The following is a 24,276-nucleotide window of genomic DNA, read 5'->3' on the forward strand; positions in this document are numbered from 1 at the left end:
AGCGGTTTCATATCGCACCGCTTATGGTAAGGGGGAGGTATCTGTTAGACGTACCTCCGATGAGCTGTGGTGGAGACGCGTGGATGCCGAGTGACGTAACCTTTTTACGGATATCGGAAGGTATCCGTCGGATATGAGACCCGCTCCGATATCAATGAGGACCGTCGGATCTGGGGGGCCCGATCCAACGGCTGTCGAGGCAGTGATGTGATCGGCAGATATGGCGGGTAAACAACGGACGTCGGAGCCGCTCCGATGTGATAAGAGCCGTTGGATGTTCAAGCTCCGATCGGACGGCTGTCGGGGTCGATGACATGATCGGTGGATACGACAAAGGTGCAGCATTATTTAATATTTATTTTCGGAATGCGCGCTTAGGCGGAGGATCATCGGGGTATGGTTTTTAGTAAGGTTTTTCAATATATTTCGAAAAAACAAATACGCGCCAAAACTTTGGTTAATCACAAAAAATGGGTTTTTGTGTATTATTTGGCAATTTAGAGCGCGTAAGGGTAAAGTAAGGTTTTTACAAGGTTCATGTTTGCAAATGGGGTGCAATGGGTTAAAAATGGATTCAGAAAGGGGGAGGAGGGTTAGGGTTAGGTTCATCAACATGACCAGGTGTCATTTGATCCCTTTTTAGAGAACATATGGCTATAATGCCAAGGGGAGGGATATTTATACAAAATTTGGGGTTTATACACCATGGTGTTAATATTAGTAGGGGAAAGGTGATATAGGGGATTTATATAGTAAAGTTAGAGTTAATATGGATGGGGGGGGAATGAAGGGAGAAAATACTAATGTGAAACACTTAGCTTAAAGAGTAGATCAAAATGAAAAGATTTTTACACAAGAAATGTGGCTTGTGGAGGAACAAGAACCACCATGAAACCATAATCTTCCTCCATGAATCTTGACTGATGAGGGAGTCTTAGAAATGAAATGAACAAGGGGAAGAGGGAGGTTAGACATGCTTCCTGCTGCAACTTGATGAAGAAGAACACCTTCTCAATTGATTGACTTTGCTTTGGAAAACAAAGTTAACACACCTGCAATGGTAAAGATAACCTTTCTGCAACCCCAACTACTTACCCAGCTACTTGCCTAGCATTTTTTATTTCTTCTTGGAGGGTGCACTTGGACTTGTAGACCCTTGCCTTTTATTTTCTTTGGCTTTTCTCTTGTTTTTCTATCTACTTCTACCCTTATTTCTTCCAAGGTCCCAGATTAAGCTGTTGGGAGCCTTTTTTCTCTAGCTAAACTACTTGTCTGCCAAGATTAAATAGTTTGGAAAAACTTCCTTCTCTAATCTACAACTGCAAATTTAAACCATGGAATGATCCAGATTAGACTGTTGGACCATCCATCAAAATTTTAAGTACATACCAAGCTATAAGCACAAATTGGATTCTCTAGGAAATATGTGATCTTTGAATCATCAAAGCAGAGCATATTTTGACCTTTCATAGCCAATCATGAAATATGAAACCTATTGGTATAGGTAGCTAACAGCGTCATTTTGTAACAAATTTTCCATTGGCATGGTAATCTGGGCATTACTTTTGAGGAACTTTCGATAGTACCTAGTATGACCCAGCGTTGCGTGCAGTTGTTTAACACTCCTCAACACCTCTAGATTGATTATAACCATGATCTTAGTAGGGTCCACCATTAATCCTTGCCTGCATACTACATGACCCAACAAAATTTCGAAAGGGACGCAAAATAAGCACTTCTTCAAGTTTAGCACAATCTGATACCTTCAGCATGTATCCAACATCAAGCGAAAACTACCAACATGGCACTTTACTAGTACAAACATTATCCAATCATCAAAATACACCTCCAAAAACTTGTGAATGAATTCTTTGAATGTAGGGATGACTACGCACGAGAATATTGCTAACGTATTCTTAAGTCCAAAAGGCATTACAGTATACTGAAAACATCCCCACTCAATTGTGAAAGTCATCTTACTCCTATCTTCTGGCGTGATCCTAATATGATGATACCAAGAGAATCCATCAGTGAATGAACAGGCCTTTGACCCTCCTACATTATCCAGTACTTCATATGTGAATGGTGTTGGAAAAGGATCATGAACGCAAGAATCATTGAGCTTCCTAAGATCTACGCGAATTTGCATCTCGCCCTTTTGTTTCTTTTCCTGGACCACCATTGGACTTACCTAGTCAGGCTCCTCTTATAGTTCAATAATTCCTGCTTCCAACATCTTATCTAACTCCAAGAAGACCTTTTCTTTATACTTGGGATTGAGGCGATATGGCCTTTGCTTAATTTTCTTTGCATCCAGCTTCAAAGTAATCTTCATTACACCTAGGTCCCTTATTATTCCTTTCAAGTCTGAAAAATTTGAAGGGAACAAATCTTGATACTCGCGGAGCAACTCAGCGACCTTATATAATGTGGCATCATCCCAATAGTCCCAAATCTTCACAAACTTCGGCTCTGCTTCCGTGCCAATATTCACCTCTCTAGTTTTCTATGGCACAGTGATATCTGGATTATCTATCTGTGGTCCCTCCACTTCAAGGTGACCTTCTACCTCTGGGCTATTAATTTTCCTTGGATCCTTGGACTTTCTTCTTCAATATTCACATTATAGAACTCTAGCGCATGGCGCAGTTGGGTGGTTTAATCTAGTTAAATCAAATCCAAAGGATCCTACAGTATTCTGAATATTGTTTCCTTGACCTCCTGTAATGCTTCATCAATGCATTCGAATCCATCCTCAAAGCTAAACGTCATCAAGAATCCTTGTCTCAAAATATCCCACTATTTAGTGTTGTGGTGGAGCTCTATTTACAAGTACCAATTCATTGGTATTACATCCAGAGTATGACAGAATAAATGTACCCACTCAGGTTGCCGCTCCATTCCATAAACCTGAGTCCATTTTTCCAAATGATCGCACGGATCATTCCTCCCATCATATTTATCTATTAGATGAACCTTTGGGCATCCAAACCGCAATCTCAACATTTTTATGTACTCGAGCCATCCATCAAAATTGTCCTTATGCATACGCCACCATCTTGTCGGCGTAGCTCTCAACACCAAATACAAGGCTTGAAAGTGATGCTTCTCTGGAAATTCCCTTTCAAAGGTGTCCAAAAATTTATCTACAACAATTATACCATCATAATAAGGCAAACGATTTACCTCCGACGATACACAGTGCAACGATTTAATCATCATATTACAGCGCAACATAGATACTTCATGCAACCTATTCTGCCAGTGTTCCAACTCATCTAAATCTGATGTACAAGAAGTTTTGCGATCCCATGCAATGTGCCCATCAGCTGTCAAACTAACCCAATCTTGATCTCGCGTCATTATTCTATAGATTTGGTCCAAATCATCGTCAACTTCATAATCACGGACCGGTTTAGTATAACGCGGTCCTTCAGTAGGGTCTAAAGGTACTAATACATGGAGATATTTCTTTCAAATGACATCTTTCACTTCTTAAACTTGATCACCCCATTCATGTCAATAGCCCAATCGATCCCGAGGAGTGCAGGGTAGGGATTGTTGTCATCAACAATCTCTATCACTTCAAAATCATCCAATGCACTCGTGCCTTCAATATTGACTGTCATGCCCTGCAATCTTCCCATGGGGATAATCTTCTATTAGTTTTGCATCCTAAATTGAATCAGAGACCACTACAACACAAGTCTCCCCATTCTTTCCCATGTTTGTTTAGGCAATATGTTCGCATCTGACCCCAAATCTAGAATAACTTGATCCATCTCACACTCTCCTATTTGCGTAGTGAGCTTCATATCATGCCCTGTCCTTGCCTTATGATTACCATTTTTTCTAACTACGCGCGGTCGCTCAAGAGATTTTCTTTTCCGGCACACTTATTTATCAATTCTTGTAATCCTTTCACAACCTTGGTATCATGCAGCAGCTTCATACCGGTCTCCAAGAATGTATTAAGCATGGAGGGGTCCATTTCTTCAGACAACTTATCTTGAATTCTTGAGGTAGAGGCCTCAACGAAGCTTTTCTTTGCTTCCATGAATGTTTCTTTCACATGCTTCAGATCGAACCAAACCTCCTTTTCTCGACTTTACAGACCCGCTCACTTTCTTCAGGTTTATTTCATTTTTCTTCGCCAGTTGTCATTCCACTTCATAGCATGATATTCACATCAGGATCCTCTTCGCAAGGTTCAATCCTCATCATCTGCAGGTTCTGGGTAGCCTGCTAAGCCTGCACCCTCTTCTCTTGCATCTTAGCTATTAATAGAGGGCAGTCTTCTATCATGTGATCAAACTGAGTATAGTATCGTCATGATAGGCATTCAAGGCTGGTACACTCTCATGCATAGTGTCCTGGCACTCCACAATTGTAACAAATAACTTGTCTCGAACCTCTACCAGGTCCTCCTCCACCTCGGCTTCATCCTTGGCCCTAATATTCTCCGCACGCTCCCAAAACGCCTTGATCTAGAGGCTGAATTTTTGCATGCATTTGATACATGGGCATTCTCTCCATCATCAGATAATATCTACAACAATTATGCTCATTGTGACCCACCGATTTATAGAAGTTGCAGAAGAGTTGTTGCAGTGTCTGTACAAATTTCTGCAACAAGTGAAAATTGTCTGTTACATGTTTTCTAGCTACGTCATCGATAGCGTAGGACCTGTACTTGGCCCTGCTTGAGCTTCCAGCCTTATAGGCATCGGCCCTCGTCTTGCAACATAATTCATGAAGATAGGGCAGTGATCATTATCATGTCCCTGGATCTTGCATTTCAAGCACCAAACTTCTTCGCACACCTCTGGCTGAGCCACTCTATCTTTCGTCAGACTTTGGAACTCTAGGAAAAGATTCTGCAACTCTGAGTGAATCTGCTAAACTCCCAAATCAACATCTTGAATTGGTGTCTCATGTGGTCTCATCATAATTTCCAGGGCTTCTACCTGGGTCCCAATATTTTGCTATGATAAAGAAACCCTTAGATGAGGCAAGTGCGAAGCAACACACCATTCATGTTTCTTCCCATCTGTAAGATTCATGTTAGCTTTTCGGACCTAGCATTTAAATCTCTGATCCAACTCCCAGGGTGTTTCACTAGGCCTCATCATGATTTCCTTGAATCCAATGACTGATTACGATTTTGATTTGGGCCTAGTGAATTCCTTATTCAACGCAGTATGAATGTTTGCTAACAGAGCCATCGGGTTATGGGTACAGTGCTTAATGTACCATGTTAAAGCGTAATCCTGTAGAGAAGTAACCAACATTTATTTCTTGATCTGATAATCTATAATATTATGGTATTTCCACACGGCCTTCGCAACAAACCAAAACTGGTCTGGGTCCTCATTTTCCAAGCCATTGAAAACGAGCAACTTCATCATATTTGACATATCAAACATGGCGCAGATGGTGGCTGTGTGGGTGAAGTTGTATGCTATGCAGGTGAATGTGAAGGTGGTGTAGATGGATGTGGTATTCTTGGAAACCCTTGTTGTATTAATTGGATAGTGCTTTATGGTGAAGCCTATGCTTCTCCCTCGTCATCACTTAGAGGATGCTCAATCAACGAGCTATATTCAGGGCATGTTCTCCCTCTATCCTTGAAGGAATTTCCACTTCTCGTAGCTCAAAACATCAAGGTAATGGCATAACCCACTTTTCACACAACAACATCTTAATCCAAGTATTCAAAGATCTTAAATACTTACGTCACGTTCCATTGAAGAAGCGTTGCTCTGCTTCGTTGTAGCTGGCCAAGGTATTGACCATGAATTTTGTCACAAATCCTCCTATGACATGATCAAGCCAGTGATCAACAAAGCGTGTGATCTTATCTTTAGAGGCTTCTAATCTCTACACGAGCTCCAGGGTCCACACTATTGGACCATCAAGCCTCCACCTTCCTTGGTCGTCTGCCAATTTAGCGATCCACTCGTATAGTTCAACCAGGAAGGAACATAAGAAAATTTCATGTATCTATATGTATATATATCTATCCAACCACTGCTCTTTTGTCAATCATGGATTTCTGCTTTCTTGCGCTGCGAATTCGTGGATCTTTCTATCCAACCACTCCTCAATTTCTTTCTATTTTGGATTCCAGTGATACAACACCACACATATCTTTATGCAGATCCCGGTCCTAGAAATGGAACAATTTGTTGGCTTAGTGGGTCCTGACCTAGGTTTAGAGTTAGTTTTTCCAAACAAATCCCTACACTACTGGCCCTTTCGGCATCACCCCGCAGAGCATAGACTGAAGTCTCACCCAAAGCAATATGGGGGGATGTTGGAACCAAGTTTCCGCACCCAGAGATTAGTGTAATGTCGTTTTATGCCCTAAACTTGCTTTCACACAAATCGATAAGCCTTTAAGGCTTATTGATATATCTTCCTTTAACCAACATCTAGATCCTCGCAAAGGTCTACGACTATCTTTTGCGGACCCTCGACAAGTGAATCAACCACTTACGCACCTCTGTGATTACTCCTAATTCCTTCTTTACCCAGATCGGCTTAAGTGTTTGACATCTTTAACATGCAACAAGATATTCTTCATGTAAACAATTATTATTACTTGTGTTTGTCTAACAATATAAATCATGTAAATTTGCGCATCAATACAGTATTAATTCATAAACCCCTCATTTAGCATAACATAATAACACATTCATTCATAATAGAAGTAAATAGACAAAACACAGATCTTTCTGGAATAATATTTTTATTGATACTTCAGTTCTGCTTACAGATTCAAGACATCCCTGTGCACTCAGCTGCAGGGGTCTGTGCACTCAGTTGCAGACTCTAGTCTAGGCCTCTGCGAACACAGCCATAGAGTCTTTCTTCTACTCTAAGAATCTTCGCTCTTCTCTTCTACTGACCCATTACATTCATCTTCATCATCACTTACTTAATGCCTTAGACTCTCTAAGACTCTCCTACTTATCTAATCCCATGGTCCGCTATTAGGGTCCCACCCTAACCCCCTTATTTATGTCATGGGATCACGTCATAGTCAAGAGTCAATAAAGCCCATATTAATATTTGTAAGTGGTTAACCCGCAATTAATGATGGGACCACAATTAGTTGCAAATGGGCTGTAGTATTAAATAGATGGTATTAATAAAACCCACGGTATTGGCCCGTGGTATTTCATGTATGAGTCATATATAAAGGATAGATACTCCCTGCGAGGAGCATCGTGTCTTATTTTGTAGTTGAGCTCTGCTCTATTGGAGGTTGCCCCCTCGAAGAGGTAAGTGAACATTACTCTCTGAATAAGAAAATCATTGCTATTCTGTGTTTTGGGTATCTTTTCTTCGCATATTCTGTATTTGGGTATCATTTTGCAGGTTAAGAGCATAACAAGTGGTATCAGAACACTTTCCAGGGCCAGTGGGATCTCCAATTCTTAGATTTTTTTTTTTTTTTTTTTTCAGCTAGAGACGTGTTCCGACGTCTTTAAACCATGGGATCTATCGTTGAGCGCATAAACCTGCGGATTTGGGGAGGCATGCACGCAGGAAATACAAGAGGTGGTCAAGTCTGTTGGACTCCCTTGTAACCCCTGTGGGTACCCATTCGAGTAGTAGCATATTAAACAGAACCGCGCACAGAATGTCTTCCACGTACCCTCTGGGTATATCGGAAGCCCCCTAGGCTCCCTTGAAACCTCGCCATAGATAAACCGTCGGCCATCTTGTGGCTACAGTACACCAAGAACAGCACTCGGAGAGATTACTCGCCCGTACGATAGGGTAGTCGGGTTGTATGGCTAAGGGTATGGTAGATCCTCCTTAGTTAGAGCCCTGAAACATTGGGACGAGTACTACTGCCAGACCCTTATGTATATTGCGATCTGTAGCACCTGACACTCCTCAAGACCATAGTTCCCTTTTCTATCGGGGGATCGCACATCATCTACATCAGATCCGCTTGTGCAAAGGAGTGCAGTAGCAGCAACATACATCAGTACCGTAGTCTCGAGTTTGGAGATCAGTCATTTCGATCTATTAGATCCAGCCGATCTGCAGCAGCAGTTTGTTCCGCCGCCCAGAGCTATCCGATCCGCCATTCTGATCTCTCAGATCCACCAGATCGGAGTTGTTGTGAAGGGTTCCTATACCGGGGTATAATTTTCGCACGACTTTTGGCTGCATTGACATTTTAAGGATTTGGGGACTGCAGTATTGATCAGGAAGGAGTAAAACTCCGTTAGGAGTTTTCAGACAAAAAATAAAAAAGTCTGAGATCTTCCGGGGTGCTTATTGGTGATCTAGCCCATCAGAATCAGGACGACGAGCTGAGCACGATGGTACCATTCAATTATTAGTGAAAATTTTTAGGCGGTCCCAATTGTTCATTAGGTTGGTGTATGGTAGAAAATAGAGCCCAAGTGATGGCCAATGAAAGGATGGACAAACTTGAAGAATCCATGCAATCCCTCACCAATCAGCTTAACAGACTATGTCTCCAGGTCCAACAATTAATCCCGAAGGGCAAGGAGCAAGCCCACGAGGAGGCGTATAATGGCAATGAATACAATGAGGGTGAGTCTAGCCACTCTCCTCACATCTGGCACACCCACCAACAACCCAGTCAGTGACCTCCCAAGTTGGATATGCATAAATTTGATGGTTCTCACCCATCGGCATGGATAGCACAAATGGAGCAGTATTTCAAACTGAATCGCATCTTAGATAATGCGAATCAGCTTATCTTGGGGAGCATGTACTTGGAAAATGAAAGGTGGCAATGGTGGGAATGGCATCAATGTTGCAATGGACCTTTTAGGACTTGGACCCAATTTACAAAAGCTCTTCAAGACCGCTTTGAACAGGAAACCTATTTTTTGGGTCGTCTTACTAAGCTCCGATAGACGGGTACAGTGGATGAATATATTACAGCTTTTGAAGCCTTAGCCTTCCGCACTTGGGGTCTCTTAGATGTGTTCTACATGGAATGTTTTATCAACGGTCTTAAAGAAGCCATCAAAGCTCAAGTCTTACTGCACCACCCTCCCACATGGACAGAGGCTTGCAAGGTAGCCCGTAACGTGGAACGTGCATTAGCAGCCCAATACAGTCGCCCAAATTTCTCCACTAAAGGTCGCCCCCCACAAGCTCACAACATGACTCAAACACTTAAGGTCCAAAAGGTGTCACCTACGGAAATGGCCGAAAGAAGAAAGCAAGGACTATGTTACTACTATGATGAAAAATACTCCCCAGGTCATAAATGCAAGGAGCCCAATTTTTTTCAAATAGATGCCACTGACTACAGCTCAACAGAGGAAGATCCACCACTTGAGGAACATGAGGCGCTAGAAGAAGACAACCAAAAGGACAATGTCTCTGATGAACCAGTTATTTCGTTACATGCGTTGGCAGGGATTTCTTCCCCTCAAACTCTCAAAATCAGAGGTTTTCTTAAACATCGCCCAGTAGTAGTCTTGATTGATAGTGGAAGTACACATAATTTCATCCATCAAAAAGTCGCAGAAGTAGTGCATTGTTTTATACGGGTAGTTTCTAACTTCCAAGTCCAAATTGCGGATGGGGGCACAATGAAATGTGAAGGCCGCTGTGAAAATGTCAAACTTCAAATGGGGTATTATCAGTTGAAAACCCACACGTGTGCCATACACATGGGGGGTTGCGAAATTGTCCTCGGTGCTGAATGGCTCCGCACTCTTGGGCCAATCAAAGTGGATTTCCAGGAGTTATATATGAGTTTTAAGAAGAACAACTCCACACATACCCTTCGTGGACTCCAGGCGGGAGCCCCCTCTATCATCAGCTCACATAGGATGGAAAAATTGTTAAAAAAGGGCCATCATGGAGTGGTAGCTCAATTTAATACCATCCAGGTAGTCGAAACCAAGTCTATGCCAATTCATCCTGAGATGCAACAGATTTTAAATAATCATCTACTGGTCTTTGACAAGCCTCATGAGATTCCACCCTCACGAGGGGAACATGATCATAGCATCACCTTGGTTCCAGGGGCCCAACCCCCAAATGTGCGGCCATACAGATATCCATTCACCCAAAAGAATTAAATAGAAAAAATAATCAAGGAACTTTTGGAAGCAGGTGTCATTCGTCCCAGCATTAGTCCTTATTCATCCCCAGTGGTCATGGTGCTCAATAAATATGGGGAGTGGCGGATGTGTCCCGACTTCAGGGCCCTCAATAATTTGATAGTTAAAGATAAATTTCCCATCCCGGTGGTTGACGATTTGCTGGACGAACTCAATGGGGCTCAATTCTTCACTAAGTTGGATCTTCGCTCAGGCTACCACCAAATTTGCATGAAGGAAGTCGACATTCCCAAGACTAATTTCAGAACTCATGAAGGCCATTATGAGTTCCTGGTCATGCCATTTGGTCTTTGTAATGCCCCCTCTACTTTTTAGAGCCTTATGAATCACATTCTCAAACCATATCTCAGGAAATTTGTCCTTGTCTTCTTCGATGACATCGTCATCTATATTGGCACTTGGGCTGCACATCTTCAGCATGTAGATCTACTCTTGCAACTGCTCCGCAAGCATAAATTATTTTTCAAGATGTCCAAGTGTTCGTTTGGCATGGAAGAAGTTGAGTATTTGGGCCACATTGTGGGGCGTGAAGGTGTCAAGGTGGACCCCAAAAAGATCTAGGCAATGCAAGAATGGCCTCAACCTAAGACCTTGAAGAGCTTGAGAGGATTTTTGGGTCTCACAGACTATTATCGTAAATTTGTCCACAACTATGGCCGCATAGCGAAGCCCCTCACTCAACTCCTAAAGAAAAATTCCTTCTTCTGGAACGAGGAAGCACAATAGACATTTACCGCTCTCAAAAATGCCATGTGTTCCACTCCAGTCTTAGCACTACCTGACTTCACCAAATCCTTTTTCATTGAATGTGATGCTTCGGGGACAGGTATTGGGGTGGTCTTAATACAGGAAGGGCGAACTTTGGCCTTCAAAAGCCAACAACAAAGTGGGAGGAATCTGGGCCAATCTACCTACGAAAAAGAAATTATGGCCATCTTACATGCAGTCGAGACCTGGCGACCTTACTTATTGGGGTGACGTTTTAAAATCCGCACAGGTCATCACAGTCTTAAATATTTTTTGGAGCAACGCCTATCCTCCCCACAACAAAATAAATGGCTCGCCAAAATGCTGGGATATGATTATGAGATCATATACAAGAAAGGGAAAGACAATAGTATATCAGATGCATTATCTCGCCAATTTGAGGAAGAAAGTACTCTACTAGCAATTTCCCTCCCCATGCTAGAGTGGATTGAAGAGGCTCGCAAGGAATGGTTTTCACACCTCGAGCTATCCCAACTCATTTCTCAATTGCAGGTAGATCCAAATTCCACCAAGGGCTACTCGTGGCAGGATGATATTCTTCGCTATAGGGACAGAGTCGTAATAGCACCAACATCCACCCTCAAAAGTCGCATTTTGGCAGAATTGCACTCATCTCCCATTGCAGGACATTTGGGCTTTCAGAAGATGTATGCTCGCACCAGAAGATCATTTTTTTGGACAGGCATGAAAAAGGACATCCTTACTTTCGTAGCAGAATGCGATGTCTGTCAACGCCACAAAGGGGAAACCGTCAACACACCAAGCACATTACAACCATTGCCCATTCCGACATCAATTTGGACGGAGGTTTCTATGGATTTAATTACAGGTCTTCCAAAGTCCGGGAACAAGTTAGTCATCATGGTGGTTGTGGACCGACTGTCGAAGTATGCTCATTTCTACGCCCTACCCCATCCGTTTACACCAACTTTTGTCGCTCAATCTTTCATGGATCAGATTTTCAAATTGCATGGCATGCCCACTTCTATTGTGTCTGATCGCGACCCGATCTTCACCAGTAATTTTTGATAGGAACTTTTCAGGATACAAGGCACTCAACTAAAGCTCAGTACTTCCTATCATCCACAAACGGATGGTCAAACTAAAGCCGTCAACAAATGTCTAGAAACCTACCTTAGGTGTTTCACTTCAGAAAAGCAACACCTTTGGGTACAGTGGTTACCTCTGGCTGAATGGTGGTATAACACCAACTATCATGCCACCACCAAAATGACTCCCTATGAAGCAGTATATGGTCAACTTCCGCCTTCCCATACTTCTTATCTCAAGGGGTGCTCCAAAGTACAAGCAGTGGATCAACTCCTACAACACCGTGCAACCATGCTCGCCCATCTTAGAGAGAATCTTCATCAAGCTCAGAACCGCATGAAGCAACAGGTCGACCAGCATTGCTCAGAGCGCCAATTTCAAGAAGGTGATCAGGTCTTTTTGAGGCTGCAACCATATAAGCAAACATCACTCAAAGACAAGGGTTGTCAAAATCTCTCTCCAAAATTCTACGGAGCATACCAAGTACTTCAGTGCATTGGAGAAGTGGCTTACAAGTTGGCTTTTCCACCTACTGCAAAAATCAATCTATTTTTCCATGTATCGTGCCTCAAGAAAGTGATTGGGAACAATTGCCGAGTTCAAACCAGCCTACTTGAATTGGACGAAGAAGGGTCAATCTTGCTTCAACCCAAACAGGTTCTAAACACACGAGACAAGCACCTGTGCAGCCGCATGATTAAGGAAGTCCTCGTCAAATGGAAAGAGACCTCTCCGGAGGATGCAACTTGGGAACTAGCCACTATTCTTCAGCAGTTTCCGCAGCTTCAGCCTTGAGGACAAGGCTAGTCTTAAAGGGGAGGGCATGTTAGGGTCGCACCCTAACCCCCTTATTTATGTCATGGGATCACGTCATAGTCAAGAGTCAATAAAGCCCATATTAATATTTGTAAGTGGTTAACCTGCAATTAATGATGGGACCACAGTTAGTTGCAAATGGGCCGTAGTATTAGATAGATGGTATTAATAAAACCCATGGTATTGGCCCGTGGTATTTCATGTATGAGTCTTATATAAAGGATAGAGACTCCCTGCGAGGAGCATCGTGTCTTATTTTGTAGTCGAGCTCTTCTCTATTGGAGGTTGCCCCCTCGAAGAGGCAAGTGAACATTACTCTCTGAATAATAAAATCATTGCTATTCTGTGTTCTGGGTATCTTTTCTTCGCATATTTTGTATTTGGGTATCATTTTGCAGGTTAAGAGCATAACATCCACGGATGATGGGCAGATCTTCTAAAGTTGACACAACTTACATAAAAGAAGTTAAAACCCTTTATGACACTTTACTATCTACGCGCTTTGCAACCAAAATTTGTGGATACTTTACACTTTATAAAAAAAAACTTGGGAATTTTGCCCAAAAACTTGGGCTTTTACCCCAAAATTGACCCTTGCGGACCTTGTCCCAACGTTTTGGAATTGCAGAAACACCTTGATGTCCACATCCTCCAAATATGCCTCTCTATATGCATCATGGGTGAATTGATCCACGTGCATCAAAGTTCCCAAAGCTGTGATATTTGATGTGGGTGGCCTTGAAAACATGTTTTCCAGCTTGTTTTTGCTAGCATTCTTGTACTTAATCACTAAATGAAATTGTTGTAGAAACCTTATCCACTTGTAAATCTTAATCTACTATAGCTTACACTTGTCTAAAAGTACTGTAGTATCTCGTGACTCGTGTGGATCACTATCTTCGTTCCCATTTGATAATGCTTTCACTTCTTCACATCTCGCACTAGGGCATAGAGATGCTTGCCATAGGTAGGTTAGTTAATAACTACCCCATGAAATACTTCAAAATGGTAGCATACATGCCTTCCGTCGTGCATTAATATCACTCCCATAACATACCCACTCACATCTATCTCCAATTCAAAGGGGTGTTGTTGTAGTTTATTAATGCCAAAACTGATGCTTGACTAATATTATTCTTTAACTCCTCAAAGCCCCTATGTTGACCCTTTCCCCACTATAAACTCTTATCACTTTCTTTTATGGTGTGAAGTGGTGCTGCTACCATTGAAACTAGGCAATGAATTTCCTTTTATGGTGTGAAGTGGTGCTGCTACCATTGAAACTAGGCAATGAATTTCCTCAGGTACCGTGCTACCCTAACGAAAGTCCTAACCTTAGAAATAATTGTAGGAACTTGCCTTTTCATGATGGCCTCCATCTTCATAGGATCTATCTTCAGATATCCTCCACCTATCGCATACCCCATATACACCAAAGATTTTTGTGCAAACTCTCACTTATTGAGATTTTCTAGCAGTTAGTGCTTCTTTAATGTCTCTGACACCTGCGTTAAATGTGATATGTGCTCGTCCCAAGTAGCACTGTATACCAATATTTCATCCTAATATATAATAAAAAAATGAACCTATAAAAGGGTGTAATATATCATTTGCTAACCTCATAAATGTATATGGTGTAATGCATAAGCCAAATGGCATGACTAACCACTCATAGAAACCTTGCTTGATTTTGAAAGTGGTCTTCTAGGTATATTCTTCTTTGACTTGAACCTGGTGATATCAAGAATTCAAATCCATCTTCTTGAAGTACCTCACTTCTTGCAATTGATACAACAAATGATCTATTTTGGGTAGGGGTATCTTTTTCTTGAGTGTGATTTAGTTCAACACCTTTTAATCTATACACATCTACCAAGTCCTGTCCTTCTTTGGCACAATGATGTTGTGTTATTGACACAATGATTGATCCAGATTTAAGCAGGAACGCAACAAATTACAGAGATAACCATATACACAAAGATGCAGCGGAAATAATACTTCATTTCATTAATGGAAAATACTGACATATGCTTACAAACAGAAATGGCAATAAACTAGCTAGGGCGATGGTAGCTTATCTCTGAGAAGAGATGTGATGGCTACATGCCTCTGAACTGTTCTGAACTGTATTACAATGAGGCTCGAAGGCCTATTTATTGTTGAGAAACAATGGAAAAGCCTTCACATACCGAAACCTAACCCTAGAAGATGAAACGCCAAATTGTGGGCCCCGTTTGGGTAAATTGGTACATCAATTTCCCGAGGTCGTAACTTTGGCATACGATCTACGTTTGACGCGTACGATAGCTCGTTAGAAATATCTATCTGAGTACTACCACTTTGCGAGGCAACATAGAGCTCGGTCGCCCCAAAATTCCAAAAAAACGTCGTTTAGGGCCTCAAAACGGCTCCGGAAGTTCAGGACCCGAAAAACTGCTAAAAATATTAAACTGTGCTACAATTAAGGAAACTGAAAATGCTGAGAAAGACAATGGTGGGGGTCCAGGTGGACCTGGTAGGTGGCCACCAATATCCACCTGGATCATTCCTCCCCCCTTAGGAAGCAATGGTCCCCATTGCGTTGAGCTCCTCCATGAGATGAGGAAACCTCTGCTGAACTTGTTCCCTGGTGAGCCACTTGCCCTGCTGAAGGAGTTGGCCTGCTTTGACAACTCGATACAGTTGGATATGCTGTTGGCGAGTGTTCTTGATCTGTGTGTCCATGATCCGATCAGTTGCAGCTTGTTCCATGCAATTTGGATTTAATTCTGTGGGTTTGAGCTGTTCTGCAATGTCGGATGTGTCTAGCAATGGTGGAAAGTATGGCCGAAGGCGGTCCACATTGAACACTGGGTGCAGGCCAAGGAATGGGGGAATGCTGAGCTCAAATGCATTGTCTCCCATAGCCTTAGTAATGGTGTAAGGACCATATCGAAGTGGTCTCAATTTCCGATAGGCTCCAGTAAGGCGTTCCTTTTGCAAATGCAACCAGACTTTGTCGCCCACCTGAAACTTGTGTGGCACCCGGTGTTGATCATGTCGCTGCTTGTACTTGGCATTTGATTTCTCAAGAATGTCATGGACCTGCTGGCGAATATGTTGGATGCGCTCAATGAAGCTGGTGGCCTTATCTGTTTCGGACTGGACATGAGCTGAATTCATGTGAGTAGCTTCAAGTGGCATGGCCACATCAATGGGGCATAGTGGTTGGAATCCTAAACCCACCTAAAAAGGGCTATGGCCAGTGGAGCTGTGAAGAGCTCGGTTGTAGCTGTGCTGAACATAGGGGAGGCTCTCGTCCCATGTGCGTGGATGCTTTGAGTTATACATGCGCAGAATGTGCACAATCATCCTGTTGACAACCTCTGTCTGGCCATCAGTTTGAGGATGGAAGGCTGTGGACTTCGTGAGTTTGGTGTCCAGCATTGACCAGAGACTGGACCAAAATGTGCTGAGAAACCGACTGTCCCGATCTGAGATGATAGACTGTGGGATCCCAAAGTGCACCCACACTCGTTCAAAGAAGAGTTTAGCAGTGGCTTCTGCTGTGATATTCTTCTTGCAGGCCATCATAATGGCCATCTTTGAGAACCTGTCGACGACCACAAAAACACAGTCATTTCCATGCTTAGTGGAAGGAAGGCCTGACATGTAATCCATGGAGATGGATTCCCAAGGTCGACTAGGGGTAGGCAACGGGGTATAGAGGCCTTGCTTCTTAATGGTCGGTTTGGCAATGGCACAGGCAGTACATGATCGGATGTACTTCCCAACATCCTGTCGAAGATTCGGCCAATAGAAATAGTTTTGCAGTACTGCCACTGTTTTCTCGACCCCGAAATGCCCAGCAGCCCGACTGTAGTGTGCTTCCCAAATCATCTTGGCACGCTCGCTTGAAGGAACACAAAGGTGACCGAGGTGGCATAATAGGGCATCCTGGAGGTGAAAATCTGCAACCTGCCGACCCTCCAAGAGTGTCTGGTATGTGTGGCCGAATTCTGGGTCGCTTTTGTAGAGAAGTGGCCAATCAGAAGTCTCGTGCCCGCAAGAGTTGAGCACGGTGGTTAGCGCCATGATCGGTGGTCGACTGAGGCAATCTGCAACATTATTGGTGCTGCCCTTTTTATACTTGATATTCAAGTGAAACTGTTGCAGGTATGTAGACCACTTCTGATGGCGATCATTCTGCAATTTCCCTTGGGTCTGTATGAATTGCAGAGGTCGGTGGTCTGTGTGGATGACCGTTTCCTTCCCCAAAATGTAATGCTTCCATTGTCGGCAGGCCTGTACAATGGAATACATCTCTTTATCATAAGTGGGGTACTTCCGGACTGTGTCTGAAAGTGTTTCACTGTGATATGCCACTGGATGTCCATGTTGAGTAAGGACTGCCCCAATAGCATAGTCAGAGGCATCTGTCTCGACCTCAAATGGTTGTTGTAAATCTGGTAACGCGAGCACTGGTGCCGTGCAGAGGCGATCCTTCAACTCCCTGAATGCCTTCTGTTGAGATTCAGACCAAAAGAATTTTGCTTTCGCCCTGCCCTTGGTGACTTGACTCAAGGGCCAAGAAATATGAGAAAATCCCAACACAAACCTGCGGTAGAAGTTGGCAAGACCTAGAAAGCTGCGGAGCTCTGTTAGAGTGGTTGGAGAGGGCCAATCCCGAATGACTTGGACCTTGGCTGGATCGACATGCACCCCCTGTTCATCAATGATGTATCCCAGATACTGGATCTCGGTCATGCCAAAAGTGCATTTCTCCAAATTGGCACATAGCTTGTGTTGCCGCAGTGTTTGGAGAACCTGTCGGATGTGGTGGAGGTGCTCTTCCCAACTCTGGCTGAAGATCAGAATGTCATCCAAGTATACTACTACAAAGGAGTTGGTGAATGGCCGCAAGATGTCATCCATTAGCCTCATAAAGGTTGCAGGAGCATTCGTCAATCCGAAAGGCATGACCAACCATTCGAAGAGGCCCTCCTTGGATTTGAAGGAAGTCTTCCACACATCTGAGGGTTCAATTGGTACCTGGTGATATCCTGACTTCAGATCGATCTTGCTGAAATATTTCGCCCCCTTTAGTTGGTCTAGGAGGTCATCAATCCGCGGGATCGGGTACCTATTACGGACAGTGATCTTGTTCAGCGCCCGATAGTCAATACAGAGTCTCCACGTCCCATCCTTCTTCTGTACCAACACTATCGGGCTCCCACAGGGCGAAGAACTCGGACGGATGTGACCTTTCTGTAGGAGCTCCTGAATCTGCCTCTTGATTTCATTGTTCTCCAGAACGGAGCGCCGATAAATTGGTCCATTGGGTAGCGACGCACCTGGGGTCAGATCAATGGAGTGCTTGACTTGACAGTGCAGAGGAACCCCTGCCGGGGAGGTGAAGATGTCTTTGTACTCCTCCACAATCTTGTCCATTTGTAGCTGCCGTGCAGAGGGACCTCGTTTGGAGGCCGCGGCCACTGTCTTCTTCTTCCCTTGAGGGCGTATCATCAGGAAAACAAATTTCCTGGTTTTGGAAATGATCTTACTGCATTGTTTTGCAGTAATCAAAGAGATGGCGACAGGTGGTGGTACCTCTGGTATCCTGAACAACTTATTTCCCAATGTAATAATAACAGCACGGGGCCTTGATTCATACACAGCATGTCGCTTCCACAAGTATGGTTGTCCTAGTAATACATCACAAACTTCAAGGGGAGCAATGTCACACAATACCTCATCCGTGAAGGGCTTGATGTTGTATGGAAGGCGACACTGCTGGCTCACGCGAAGATCTCGCCCTTGGTAAAGCCACCCAATGGTGTATGGTTGTGGATGTGCTGTGGTCGGTAAGCCCAACCGCTTCACGACCTCTGCCGAAATGAGGTTCTTTTGACTCCCGCTATCAACAATGAACTGTATCGGGGAGCCCTTGACCCACATCTGGGAGTGGAAGAGACGCTCCTCCTCCTCTGGATCTTCGGGTTCATTTTTCTGGATCTTTTCGGTAGCAACAGTGGCGCTGGGATCCGCATCAATGATTTGCTTCCCTTTTTCATACCCCTTATCGGGTTCTGACTCAGAGTCGGAACATGCATCTGATTCTGAAACCTTTAGCTCAGCCACCAGTGACTGTTTGGCCCGACACTCACTTGTGTTGTGAGTGGAGCTCTTATGGAACTCGCACCATTTTCCAGTGTCCTTTCTCGGCTTCGCGGCGTTGCTCTTTGCTTGCAGCTTCAGCTGGTTGTCTTGGGCTGTCCCGCCTTGGCTTTGTCCTTTGTTCTGTGGTTTAGGGGCACCTTTCCCCTGCTTTGGATTCGCAGATCCAAAGTCTCGCTTCTTTTGTTTAAACTTCTGCTCGACTTTGACGGCATACCGGTATGCTGCGCCGAGCGAGGGGATGTTTAGGAACTGTATTTCTTCCTGGATGTACTTGTGCAGGTAGCCACGGTATTTGAGTATCAAATGTTGCTCCGAATCCTTGATACCCAACTTTGTGCGAAGGGTATGGAAAAGATTGGTGAACTCCGGCACATCTTGGTCCCTTCCCTGCCGCAGCGTGGTCCACTTTATGTATTCATCCTCATAGCTTCCGACAGGGTAGTACTGCTCCTTGATGGCATCCCGGAACGAATCCCAGGTGGGTGCGGCTGAAAATAGTGAGCCAGTACTTTCATCCTTCTGCTCGTAGTAGGTTTCCCACCAGTCCTTGACGTGGGGGGCTGCTTTGAGAAGAGCAAAAACAATCTTTTCCCGACTCGAAAATTCATGAACAGAAAATAACCCTCTAGTAGATTTAACCATTTATCTACGGCATCGGCGTCTATCTGACCCTCGAATATGGGGATTTCAAAATTAACTTGTACCTTAAAGGGTGTGGCGTTTCCAGAGGAGCTGCTGGAAGCCGATGCGTCGCTTCTGGGTAGCCGCTGAAGGATCTGCGCAAAGCTGTCCATCATCGCGTTCCGTTGTCGCTCGAGTGCTTCTTCGAGCAAGATTTTGATGGGATCTCCTGCCCCCTCATCTTTCTTCTCGTCCGCCATGGGAGGCCGTCGGGATTTGCGAGGCTGGTCTTGCAAAGGTTCAACCAGTTCAAGCCCTAACTCCTTATATCCCGACCTTGTTGGGGACATGCAAAGAAAAACAGAGAAAAAGCAGACCGCTCTGATACCACTGATCCAGATTTAAGCAGGAACGCAACAAATTACAGAGATAACCATATACACAAAGATGCAGTGGAAATAATACTTCATTTCATTAATGGAAAATACTGACATATGCTTACAAACAGAAATGGCAATAAACTAGCTAGGGCGATGGTAGCTTATCTCTGAGAAGAGACGTGATGGCTACATGCCTCTGAACTGTTCTGAACTGTATTACAATGAGGCTCGAAGGTCTATTTATTGTTGAGAAACAATGGAAAACCCTTCACATACCGAAACCTAACCCTAGAAGATGAAACGCCAAATTGTGGGCCCCGTTTGGGTAAATTGGTACATCAATTTCCCGGGGTCGTAACTTTGGCATACGATCTCCGTTTGACGCGTACGATAGCTCGTTAGAAATATCTATCCGAGTACTACCACTTTGGGAGGCAACATAGGGCTCGGTCGCCCCAGAATTCCAAAAAAACGTCGTTTAGGGCCTCAAAACGGCTCCGGAAGTTCAGGATCCGAAAAACTGCTAAAAATAGTAAACTGTGCTACAATTAAGGAAACTGAAAATGCTGAGAAAGACAATGGTGGGGGTCTAGGTGGACCTGGCAGGTGGCCACCAATATCCACCTAGATCAATGATGTACTATGTTGAATGACACCTTATTCTAGTAACTGCTACAACTATTTCTTCACTTCAATTTCTTCTATAAAAAACTTCTAGTACAACCGAATGTTTGGCAATGGGGAATATGACAATAAGTGAATATCATGCTCCACTTCCCTCTTGGGCGGTAACCCTTTAGGCACCTGGAACACATCCCAATATTCCTAGAGAAAATCTTCTAGTTGCTATTTTTATTTCTTAGTACATCACTCTAGGGATGCCTCTCCTCTTACTCACTATTCTACAAACTGATTTTTCTCTTAAAAAAAAGTAAAAAACACTTCTTATTGGAACTGATCAATTTCTTTGCTTGGTTGGAACCTATCAATGAAAATTTTGACTTGCCTTTATGCGCATTGATGGTGAATGATTTCCATCCTTGATGAGACAGTATTGGTTAGCTCTCCATGTCATGTATCCATTAAGCAACTCATGTATATATATATATATATATATATATATATATATATATATATATATATATATATATATATATATATATATATAGATATATATATATATATTAATATTATTTACAATACCAAGGAAAAAGAGAATAATCTTACAAGTCCATAACTTTCCACTAGAACTCTATAACATACCTTGTATTTTTGTAAAATAACTAGATATTAGAACATGATCCTACATGGTACCACTTATAAAGATGATACAACTTTTCTTTTCTTTTCTTTTATTTTGTACTATGCCATGTTAGTTACATATAGTTACTCTTTTATAACACTTGGTTCTACTTATTAAAAGGGTTGGTGGTCCACATCAATCACTTTATTATTATATTCCTTTTTTTGTGTCTCAATGTATATGGTTATCATTGTAGTGAAAAGAACATTTAATTGTTCCCTAATTTTCTTACTACATAAAAAATTGGTTCTTTCTTTTCAATTTTTTGGTTATGTTTTCAAATTGTTCACGACATGTATTTATATCTCCTCCTCTTTCTTTCTGTCTTCCCTCCCCCTATTCATATCTATATCTATCTATATGTCTCTCATTATCTCTCTATATTTTCTTCCCTATTTTCCTCTATCTCCCTCCCTCTCTCCTTCTCTCTCTCTCCCTCTCTCACTCGCTCACTTTCTACTTTCCTCACCCCATCTTTTCCTCTCACTATATTTATTTGTCTCTCTCTTCTTCCCATTCTCTCTCTCCCCCTCCCTGTTATAGACATTTTTGTGCCTCGCAGCATGGAGCATGAAATGTCGATAATTACAGGGATCCTCAGTCCCTAAACATGTTGTTCTTACCCCTAAAAGAACAAGGTCATCAAACAACAACACTTCCAATCATTTCTCCACCTGAAAACACTTCAAAACAGGCTTATTTTGGATCATGTCAGCTGCTCCACTGAGCTTCTGCGCTGGAATGCAACTGTCCCTCTTAGTACCTGCGCTGGAAGTCAAAAGTAATGAAGGCTACCTGCGCTGGGCGAGATTGGCCAAGTGGCACAGTCATCCTGCAAGGTGTCAACTGCCCAGGAAGCTTCCAAACTGACACTTGGTTCATAAGATTCGCCCTATGATGAGTAAGAGGTACTTGATCACCATGTGTAAGCAAGGATCTCCAAGTGGACTCAAGAACTGAAGATGAACTGAAGAGGGAGAGGACACAAGGCAGCTTCATGTCAGTCTCAAGCTGACTCATCCTCTCTTCTTCTCTCCTATATATAGAGCTCTTCTATGAGGTCTAAGGAGGCTGGAATTTTGTATTAAGCAAGGAGGTGCTGTTGGATTACAGTTAGAGCTATTGGGTGATTGTTTTACTAGAGGTGAAGAGGAGAGTTCTTGCTGCTGGGGAGGTGCTGCTGGATTGGAGCCATCATTGGTTGTAACCTTCTCAGAACCCTGTTACTTTCTATCAATAAAGTTTTGCATGTTCTCCTATATACTTGTATTACATAGATGTTTTGTGTTTACATGTATATTTGATGCACCCTAATCCATGTTTCAGTTATGAGTACATGTATCTTGTAGTTTGCTCTCTTGTTTTGTGCAGGATCTGTGTGTAGCTGGACCGGCTGAGAGAGCAAGAAGCTGGGAACGAGATACAAAGAGAGAAGGACAAGGATCGACTAAGCGAAAGACACCAGGTTGGTTGACCTTCTTTTCATTCTCTCTGTACTTTCATAAAGGAAAACATCAAAGCTTTACTTTCAGTTGTTGCTAAAGACTGTCACCTTTAGAGTAGGGATAGGGTCATCCGCATCGGATACTTTTCCCCACAACAAACTGGCGACTCCGCTGGGGAGCCTAGTATCTTGTTGGTGTTTGTAGTATCTTGCTATTCATTTCTTGAAGAAAAGAGTACCAAATCGAAAAGGTTTTGACTATATCAAAAGCGAAGTAGAGGGACTGCTACTCTTGCTCATTTGCTGAGCAAATTCAAGATTTGAAGAGCTTATCTACAAAAGACTCTTTACTCTTTGTGATAGATCTTCATCCTCTTGATCATCCCTTAGCCTGTACTTGACCTATAGCTTTTTATTTCATCAAAAACAGTGCATTTTTGAGCTTTTTATGACCCAGAAAACTTTGTAGACGAAACTCTCGTGAGTCAGTGCAGGCTGTCCACAGGCAGTCTGCATTACAGCGCAGGTGCTCCCTTCGGGAACTGCGCTGAGAGTGAAACTGGCAGACTAGAACCTGCGCTGGTCCAGTTAGCCATTGTCTTACTCAGTCTTCCTTTTGTGTCTTGGCCCTGTTTTCACTGATTTTTGCTGACTGCTTGCTGGTCATTGTACTTGCTGTAGACCCTTCTCCTTGACATTATTCCGCCTCAGTTGTGTGATGAAACTGTGAATGTTCTTTTAGTATTTCTTGTTTCAGTTACAGTTTCCCATTGTGAAAAGCGAACCAGTATAGCTGTGGCCTCTTAGATCCTGAACTGTAAAAGTGTCTTTGTGATCTTAAGAGCTAGTTTTATTACTGTTCGTGGCTGTTTGAGTTTGTTTGTTTTTCATATTATGGTTTGAATTCATATATTTTTAGTGTTGAAACAAGTACTTGTAAGGTGTCTTTTCATTTTAGACAAAACTTGTTTGTTTACGCTTCAAATTGAATTCGAAAATTATACAACAGTTTCCTTTTGTCTACATCAACATTAAGGGAAAAGAAAAGAAATACATGCATCTTGCATTTGCATTTTTGATAAGTTTGCGTGACTGATCTAGGAGAAAGTGCATTAGTTTGTGCTTTGTGCTCTGTGTGGAAAGATAGTGTTTTTCTCTCCCCTCAGTAGTTAGGATTTTCAAAGCTAAAAAGATTGTAAAAGCTTGCTTATCATTTTAGCTGCATTTAGGAATTTGTACCAATACATCTCGTGGTGACCCTGAAAGACAAACTGCTAAGCAAGATCAACATTAAAATAAACCCAATTTACATAACAACGCTTTGTAACATAACGCAAACATCTAGAGGTCTAGGTAGAGACGTGTTCCGGCGTCGTTAAACATAGTGACTGTCGATCTCTACGAAGGTGGGTGATTCCTCCTGAGAGTCGGTGGCACTAATACGGACTTGAGCTCCCGCGTACCGTCGCGTATATTGGGAGACCCCTATAGGAAATTATCCTTTATCCTTAGGAAGCCGTGTCGACCGCCCTACTGATCGCGATGCAGTGAACACAACATTCACGAAGATCGACCACCCGTACCGTAAAACGTATTCTGTGG

This window comes from Pinus tabuliformis, chromosome 5_2 (assembly GCF_031772625.1).
Source record: "Pinus tabuliformis cultivar Carrire ecotype Pingquan chromosome 5_2, CPIR1, whole genome shotgun sequence".
NCBI classification, from domain to species: domain Eukaryota; kingdom Viridiplantae; phylum Streptophyta; class Pinopsida; order Pinales; family Pinaceae; genus Pinus; species Pinus tabuliformis.